The following is an 8414-nucleotide window of genomic DNA, read 5'->3' as shown; positions in this document are numbered from 1 at the left end:
AGCTCCTTTTCTCACACCCCGCTCACTTTACCCCACTCTGTATCTCCTCGTTGCCCCCCCTCCCCTCTCCTCTCCCCTACCCTCCCCTCCTTTCCTTCACAGATTGATACACTAGCTGAAATGTGATTTTCTTGAGTCTCTCTTATGAAGCTGCATTCTGCCCCTCACCTCCCCTTCCCACCCACTCATTCCACTAATCTATTCTCCGCTGGAATTAAATCGGGCCATGCTGCTTTGTTTTTCAATCATCTTGTCCACATCAAAGTCACTCATGAGAGGATGGTAAAAAGGAGGAAGGGGCCAGGGACGAGACAAATCTCTTTGGCTTTTCCACTCACACAATGCTTCTCATTTGAATTCCTCCATATATTGCTGATCACTATTCTGAATGGTGCCCCTGATGAAGTGTTGTTTTTGTGGGTCCTCACATGAATTCCAAAGACCCCGGGGATACATTTTCCTTTTTTGTCTTTGACTTCAAAGTTATCTGAAACGGGACGTGCTGGAATGAAGAAAACTGAGGGGTCACCAGGTCCAACGCTGGATGTTGTTTACCAATCTTTTCTATGGAGTCACCATGGGGCATAACACAAAACATTTCTCAAGCATTGAGGTGTTTTCAGGCCTGAATCCATGTAATGTGCAAAACATTCCTTCTACTTTTGGTTGAGTTGAAAGCAGGCCCCTCAGTTTTGATGATCTTTTAATTAATTGGTTACGCAAAGTGTATAAACTCATAAAGGTTCATTCTACTTACATCTTCAGTACTTGTTTGTGATGACTGAGGTCATGGTATGGGGTTAACACTGAAATAAACCTACTATAATGTATAGAAGTTAATTTTGAAGCACATGAAAATCTGCCTTGTGAACAGTATGTCTATTTCATATCACATGATAAACAAACCTGTAAAAATAAAATGCATTATGAGGCGCATTATAACCAGGCTCCTGAATGTTTAAGTTTGCCGTTTATGATAATCTTTTAGATTTTTCTTTATACTATGTATATAAAATACTATGTATGTATTTTTGGAGATAGCGTAAACTATGATTAGGAACAAACTTAATGCAGTACAGTACAAACTTTATAGTTCAAATATATTAACATTGTAGAGTGCAGATATTTCCACATTCAATATCAACAGGTCAAAAAAAAATGGGAAAATTCATTCGTGCATTCTACAGCTTTGAAGCGTGACAGTCTGCTGCCCTCTGCTGCCAGAATTTAGAAATACAACAGGAGAGGAACTTGGTTTACCTCAAATTTAAATGAACTTTTATGGTACAAAATTAACACATTCTTGCTTTCAATTTTGCAAGTATTTTTTTCACATCAAAGCATTTAAGAGTTTTAATAAAATATCTCATACTGTATGTGATCCTCTGTTATACTACACTAGTACAAAGTGTGGTGTCTCTTTTTTCTAATTTAAGGTGCAACACTGTTTGTGGGTGGGTATATGTTGTTGGCTTTATTATTTTGACTTGAATTGCTCTTGTATAGTTGATTTTTTAATTTACATTGTTACATGTTTTTTATTATTATTATTATTATTATTATTGTTGTTGTTGTTGTTGTAGTTGTTGCTGCTGTTGTTGCTGTTGCTGTTGTTGTTGTTAGTTTATTTTACTTTTAATTGATCTTATCTTATTTTATCTTATCTTGATGTCTATGGTGCATTTTTATTTCATTCAAAGATCATAATTTGATGTTTCACTCACTGAATATAGTAACATCAAGACTGGTGTTAAGAGGTGTTTAGATTGTGGCCACCTCAGCCATTTATCCATTGTACAATGTGTAGTACAATGTACCTCAACTGAATGATAACTGTCTTTTTCATTCACCTCCACAAGATGGCACTGGAGAGTAATGAATGGACAGTAACAATGACTGATGGTACGTGCTGCTACCAGAGGTTTTCAAAACAAAGTAGGTGGATTGTGTCCAACCCCAGAAATAAGTCTCTGCCATATTTGTCTTTTTCAAAAAAATAATATTGCAACAAACAAATGTGAAAAAGGTCTACGAAAAATGTATATGTATATATATATATATATACACACACACACACACACACACACACACACACACACACACACACACACACACACACACACCAGCCACTTTATTAGGTACACCTTGCTACTACAGATTTGTCTGCTACACATCCATGATGCGAATCTCCCGCTCAACCACATCCCAAAAGGTGCCCAGTTGGATTGAGATCTGGTGACTGTGGAGGCCATCTGAGTACAGTGAACTCATTGTCATGTTCAAGAAACCAATTTGAGAAAATTTGAGCTTTGTGATATGGCACATAATAGAGTCGGAAGCAGCCATCAGAAGATAGATACGCTGTGGTCATGAATGGATGGACATGGTCAGCAACAATACTCAGGTAGGCTGTGGTGTTTAAATGATTTTCAGTTGGTACTAAGGGGCCCAAAGTGTGCCAAGAAAATACCCCCACACCATTACACCACCAGCACCAACCTCAACCATTGATACAAGGCAGGATGGATCCATGCTTTCATGTTGTTGACGCCAAATCCCAACCCAACCATCTGAATGTCGCACCAGAAATCAAGACTCATCAGACCAGGCAACGTTTTTCCAATATTTTATTGTCCAATTCTCCTCCGACCTCTGGCATCAACACGGCATTTTCACCCAGAGAACTGCCGCTCACTCAATATTTTCTCTTTTTCAGACCATTCTCTGTAAACCCTAGAGATGGTTGTGTGGGGGAATCCCAGTAGATCAGCAGTTTGTGAATAACTCAGACCAGCCCATCTGGCACCAACAACTATGCCACTTCAAAGTCACTTAAATCACCTTTCTTCGCCATTCTGATGCTCGGTTTGAACTTCAGCGGGGGCGTCTTGACCATCTGTACAATCCTAAATGCATTGAGTTGCTGCCATGTGATTGGCTGATTAGATATTTGTGTTAACAAGCAGTTCAACAGGTGTGTGTGTGTGTGTGTGTGTGTTTGTTTGTGTGTATGTGTGTGTGTGTGTGTGTGTGTGTGCGTGTGTGTGTGTGTGTGTATAACAGGAATAACAGGAATGTTTCCTTTGAAAAGGAAAAGGATATATATACATATTTTTATATATGTATATATATGTGTGTGTGTGCGTGTGTGTGTGTGTGTATAACAGGAATAACAGGAATGTTTCCTTTGAAAAGGAAAAGGATATATATATATATATGTGTGTGTGTGTGTGTTTGTTTCCTTTTCCTTTGAAGAGTAGCAGTTTTTCCTACTGTAAATTGGAAAGAAGGAAAAATTGTGCTCTAATTCCTTTTAACAAGGGCGTTTTGTTTTTAACATGACAATACAAGTGCGTGAGGGTACTGAAAAGATTACAACACAAAGTAAAAAATAAAAATATATTCATGTGAGAACATGAAACTGTCACTATTCAGGCAAGGTTGGTATTTGGCAGTGTCCTTATCATACAAATGTGATCTGACCTCAGTCACATAACCAACTGCTTTGCCAACTGGGAGAGGCTAACTTGAGTAAGATACACATCATTTATCAGTGAGATGTCACAAACTTCACTGCTATCTGAGATCAGCTTCAGTACTCCCAGCTGTTCTGTGGAAAGATCGGTGAGAGCATATTGTAGTAAAACTTTGCATAACAGCTTCAAATGAAGGGCACATGTGGAAGCAGGTTGAGCTGGAGTGAGGAAACAAGTCAAACAGGAAGCTCAACAGTTTGATTCTTTCCAGTAATTATTTGATAAGATGCTGAAGTCTCTTTAGATGAGAGCAAAGTACTCGAAATTCAAAGTGTAAACTGTAAAACAGTGGATGATAAAAATCGTGTGTGGGGCTGTTAAATGACACAGTGAGGGTTTTAGCCTTTGCGTGGATGAAGATGATCATTCTACTAACAGAGAAGCTGTCAGCATGCAATCTGTCACTGAGGAATCCCTGTTGACTTTATCTTGGCGCAGAACTTGTTTTGGTAATTGACAGCCCAGTGCAACAATATTGTTTTTAGTTTAAACCTGTCACCGTGAAGCCAAGTATTAGTCCATGATTGATAATGGTCACTCAGAGAAAATGGCAATCACACTACACTAACTTTTATCATCTTTTATGAGTTGTGAGTGTGATAACCTCAGTTTAGGCAGACTATGCAAACAATACAGAAGTGGAGGTTGGAATTGGGAGTGGTTTACTGGAGATGTGGGCTGCATGGCCAGGCTGGCACAGGTTGGTTGACAGGCTGTCATGTAGAACGCAACAAAAGAATGCATTGTGGGCGAAGGCATGGGTCAGTGGCATCATGAGCTGAACAGGGAACTTGACTTTCTCAAAACCTGAGTGCCACGCCTAGTATGGGAATTCAACCAACAAGCAATGTCAGAAGAGTGTAAGAAATCTGTCCTATTTATCATGTGAAATTTGCTTACCTACATCCATTTTCTAAACTGAGTATCATCTTGACATGTTCAGGATGGTTGGGGGACAGGCGAAATGTGGCAGGCAACATTTTTGCCTCAAAACCTTTTACTCAGCCTCTCTTGTTTTGACTCTAATGTTGACTTTTTGTCAGTCTGAGTACACAGCACATCAGATAAAGTGTGTTGTCTGGTCTGTCACTAACAGAAGGAAGTCAGGGTTTTTGTAATCCATGGATTAGAAAGGTCTAGGAGTGGTGCCTTAAATGACTACTGTAAGTCCAGGAGTCGGCTGCATGTGCCTGTGTTCAGACAGAAGCCACAACACATACTGTCATTTCCTTTTATCACTGATTGCAGCTTTGCAGGTGCCCCAGTGAAGACTCAAATTTCATACCTGCTCATCTTACTGCAGTTTATTTCCTGCACATAGACTTCATTCAGTAGCTAATCAGGTCCTGATGACACAGTTTAAAAGCCACCAGTTGAACCTGAATTTGACAGAATTAAAGCAAAGCAACACTTTTGTGCTCTCTAAGTCAAATTCTCACTTTTATATGACACTGACTTTAGTAATAACTTAAATAGTAAACAGCAACATATCACTATTTCAATTGTAGTTCTAAATTGTAATATTACATTCTCTGATGAAAATCACCCTCATACTGCTGTTTGTTTTCCTCACAATTAAACATCATATCTTCACAATGAAATGAGTCATCACCAATAACCTTCCAATTCTGTAGAATATAATTTACCCAATTGTACAACAAAGGCACTGTTGATGGAGCAGGTGTAGTCAAACCTGTGCATTTCCTGCTTTGATGAGTTGAAATGTCTGCTGTGAAAAAAGGTCTATTGCACAGGAAATAATATGAAATTGCCAAAAGCAAACTGTGTCAAGAGATGGTGTTGCTTTGTTGTGCTGACACAAAATTGATGTGTCGAGGTGTGTCAGGAGTAACAAACAACTCAATATTTAATCAGTGAGGACAGTAATCAATCCAGTGATCTGTGTGGTGAGCTCTTAGTGTAGTGTTGTTCTTAAGAGGAGGCCAGAGGATGAACAGTTTTAAAGTCTGTGTCTGCAGCTGGGCGTCACTCATCTCACTTACAAATATCAGAGTGTCCTCTTGCCTCAACAGGATTGGACCATTTGCAGCCTGGTTGTGCACACACACCCTTCAACCTTTCCACCCATGTCAGCATGCAGGTTGAAGAGAGGTAAAGGTGTTGAGTCACCTGATCTGTTAAGAGGAGTTGGCGTTCTGGACTAGTGCAGCTCTGTAGTCACCATCTGTGCATAAAAGGTATTCATGGTATGGCTACAGGGCAGTTCTTGATTGTAGCAAGTCAAGAGGTTGTTTTTTTTCTTTCAGCTGCTGGTAATGTGCCAAGAACCTGTGCAGGCAGAACTATTCTGAAAAGTAGCAATATTAAAATGAAAAATACTTTATTACAGTAAGAACACTTAAAATTGTATTTACTTTACAAAGAGGTATTGCTGTAGGAGCAGCCTACTGAACTAAAGAATGCACATTAAAAAGAACGACCCCTGTCAGATTATTTGCTGCAGTAATGAATAAGTGGCATTGCAATGACAATGCTGGTTTAGGTGGTGCTGTTAGCTACTGTATACACATACACATTTCCTTATGGAAGTTAATGGTGCAGAAAGTGCCACACAATGAAAATATTAAAATGTTCATGTAAAGTAAATATATAGTAACTTTCCATCTCTGCTAGGAAATGGCATATACTGAACTTTAAACAAAACCCCGAAAACACCAAGCAAGAAAGCAAGTTATCATCAAATCATATCATCAAATAAATGTTAGTGTGTAATTCCCATTATCTTGATAAACAATTCCAGTAATTACAATCCGCATTTAATTGTGTAATAATAAAGATAAAGTAATAAATTCCCCATTTATTTAACACAAGTCACATATTATTGTCATATTACCATTATCCCTGTTTAAATGCTAATCTTTATGTCATCAGGTTGCAGGGCATTAACAAGAAGTTACACATTTTTATGTAATCGGTGTATGCTGAACAAGACCTTCAGATATATTCAGCGAATTCTCAATTCTCAACACGATATAGTTAACAATCTTATAATCATAGTTACAAATCTCCAAAAACCTCTCAACTTTCCAGTTATTGTAATAATAACACAATAATCATTACCAGATTAACAGGAAAATTGAGTCCTATATCAAAGACCATTTGAGGGAATTTAAGAGCTGTAACTCTTCATTTAATCCTCCGCTGTCCATGCACTTTGTTTTTGGCAGTTCTGATGCATTCTTCTTTAGTGCCAGATAGCTTCAACTACACAGACTGTGTAGTCTGGTGCCTTGCTTTGCTCATATGGCATCAGGAGGAAAAGCTAGCTCTCATTTTGTCGTTTCTATTATTTATTTTAAAAACTGAGAAATCAGAGAGGGAAGTTTGACAGAGCAGATGAGACATATGAGTCTGTCAGGAGTCATTCTTGCCCAGCGTGTGAACATCAGTAAAAGTGGCCTGGATTTTGTAAAAACAAAATCCTGAACAAGATCATCCTATAATTGATATTTATTATATATATTCGCATTTTAAATATATTCATTTCAAATATTTTCATAATTGGCTTGACCACATCCATGAGAAAAACTGTCCGCTGTGATGATCTTATTTACAGGATGGCCTGAAATGTTTTTTTCCTTTTATTTTTTGTATTGACTTTAATCAATTGCGAATATATTGACCAACTGCTCCTTGATGTCCAATAATTAGGTCTCAATATATTTCCATCAGACTTGGGAAAAGATTAGTTTCTACCCTGTTTAACAGCATGATCTTCCATATTTGGTTATTTCAGTACTTCAGCCTGCTTGGTGCAAAATTATTGTTAAAAAAAATGTGTTCATGTAATTTGAGGGAGACAGATTGTTGAATGAAATCTTGACATTTTTTACTATAACATTACGACAAACCATAGAACCATGCGGTTTGTGCATCTTTTTGTTTGTAGTTCTCTGTCCTGTCCATGGTATCATGGAGTTAAAATACGTTTCTGAGAGTGTGAGTAATGGTTGTTCATTAAAATGAAGTTGATGACTACTTGCAGACAGAGTCACGGTCTCCTTAACTGTATTGCACTGTTCTAAACTTTTTCAGGAGAGTAACGATAAAGACATCGCCTGCGGATCTGAGTAACTGCTTCCGCTTCTCATTAAGCTACCCCTCCAGTGGTAACAATGGTCAATCCAAAATATCCTCTAGTCCTTGCCAAAGATGTAGTTGCCTCGGTTGCTCACTTTCTGAGATCTGTGTTTCCCTATCAGTTCAGGGGAGACAGACTGTCTGGTGAGAGCAGGTGATCATTATCTACCATCCCCAGCGGACAGACAGGCCTGCTGTTCATGCCCCACTGCATGTGGGAGGTATGCTGGGCTCTGATACCTGCAAGTGCTGGAAATACCCAACTATCATGTGCCTCTGAGTTGATACAGTGTATGAACCTGTAAAAAAAAAAGCACCTGTGTGTCCTAGGTTACAAATCAGGAGGATGTTTGTGTATGTGTGTGTCTGTGCATTCATGTTGTTCCTTTCACAGTTCAGGATAGAGGTCTCATTAAAAACAGCACAAACAATATCTCACATCTGCATGCATACATAACCTAACATTTAATACAGGGTTTATTTATTTTTAATTTAAGTGTTATGTTTTCTCTATTGGGGCCATGCAGAGCTTCAGTCTACTAAAAATAAGTTGATGAACACCCTATAAACCAATGCAAGAGAAGAACAAAAACACTTTCAGGGTTTGTTTGTTCATTGAGGATTCAATATTTTTTTTTCATATTATATGTAGCTTCACCATAATATTAACAAAAGTTTTGAAGGGGTTTTAAGTTTTTAGTGGTTCTCTTTGAAAAAAAAAAAGATTTACATTGGTCAAAAGCCTGCGGTGTGTCCATGTTGCAAATGATTTATAAA

The sequence above is a fragment of the Trachinotus anak genome, unplaced genomic scaffold, assembly GCF_046630095.1.
Source record: "Trachinotus anak isolate AG129_WGS33_773 ecotype Australia unplaced genomic scaffold, CSIRO_AGI_Tana_v1 ptg000004l, whole genome shotgun sequence".
Classification (NCBI taxonomy): Eukaryota; Metazoa; Chordata; class Actinopteri; order Carangiformes; family Carangidae; genus Trachinotus; species Trachinotus anak.
The sequence above is the reverse complement of the archived record's forward strand: the minus strand, read 5'-3'. Positions refer to the sequence as shown.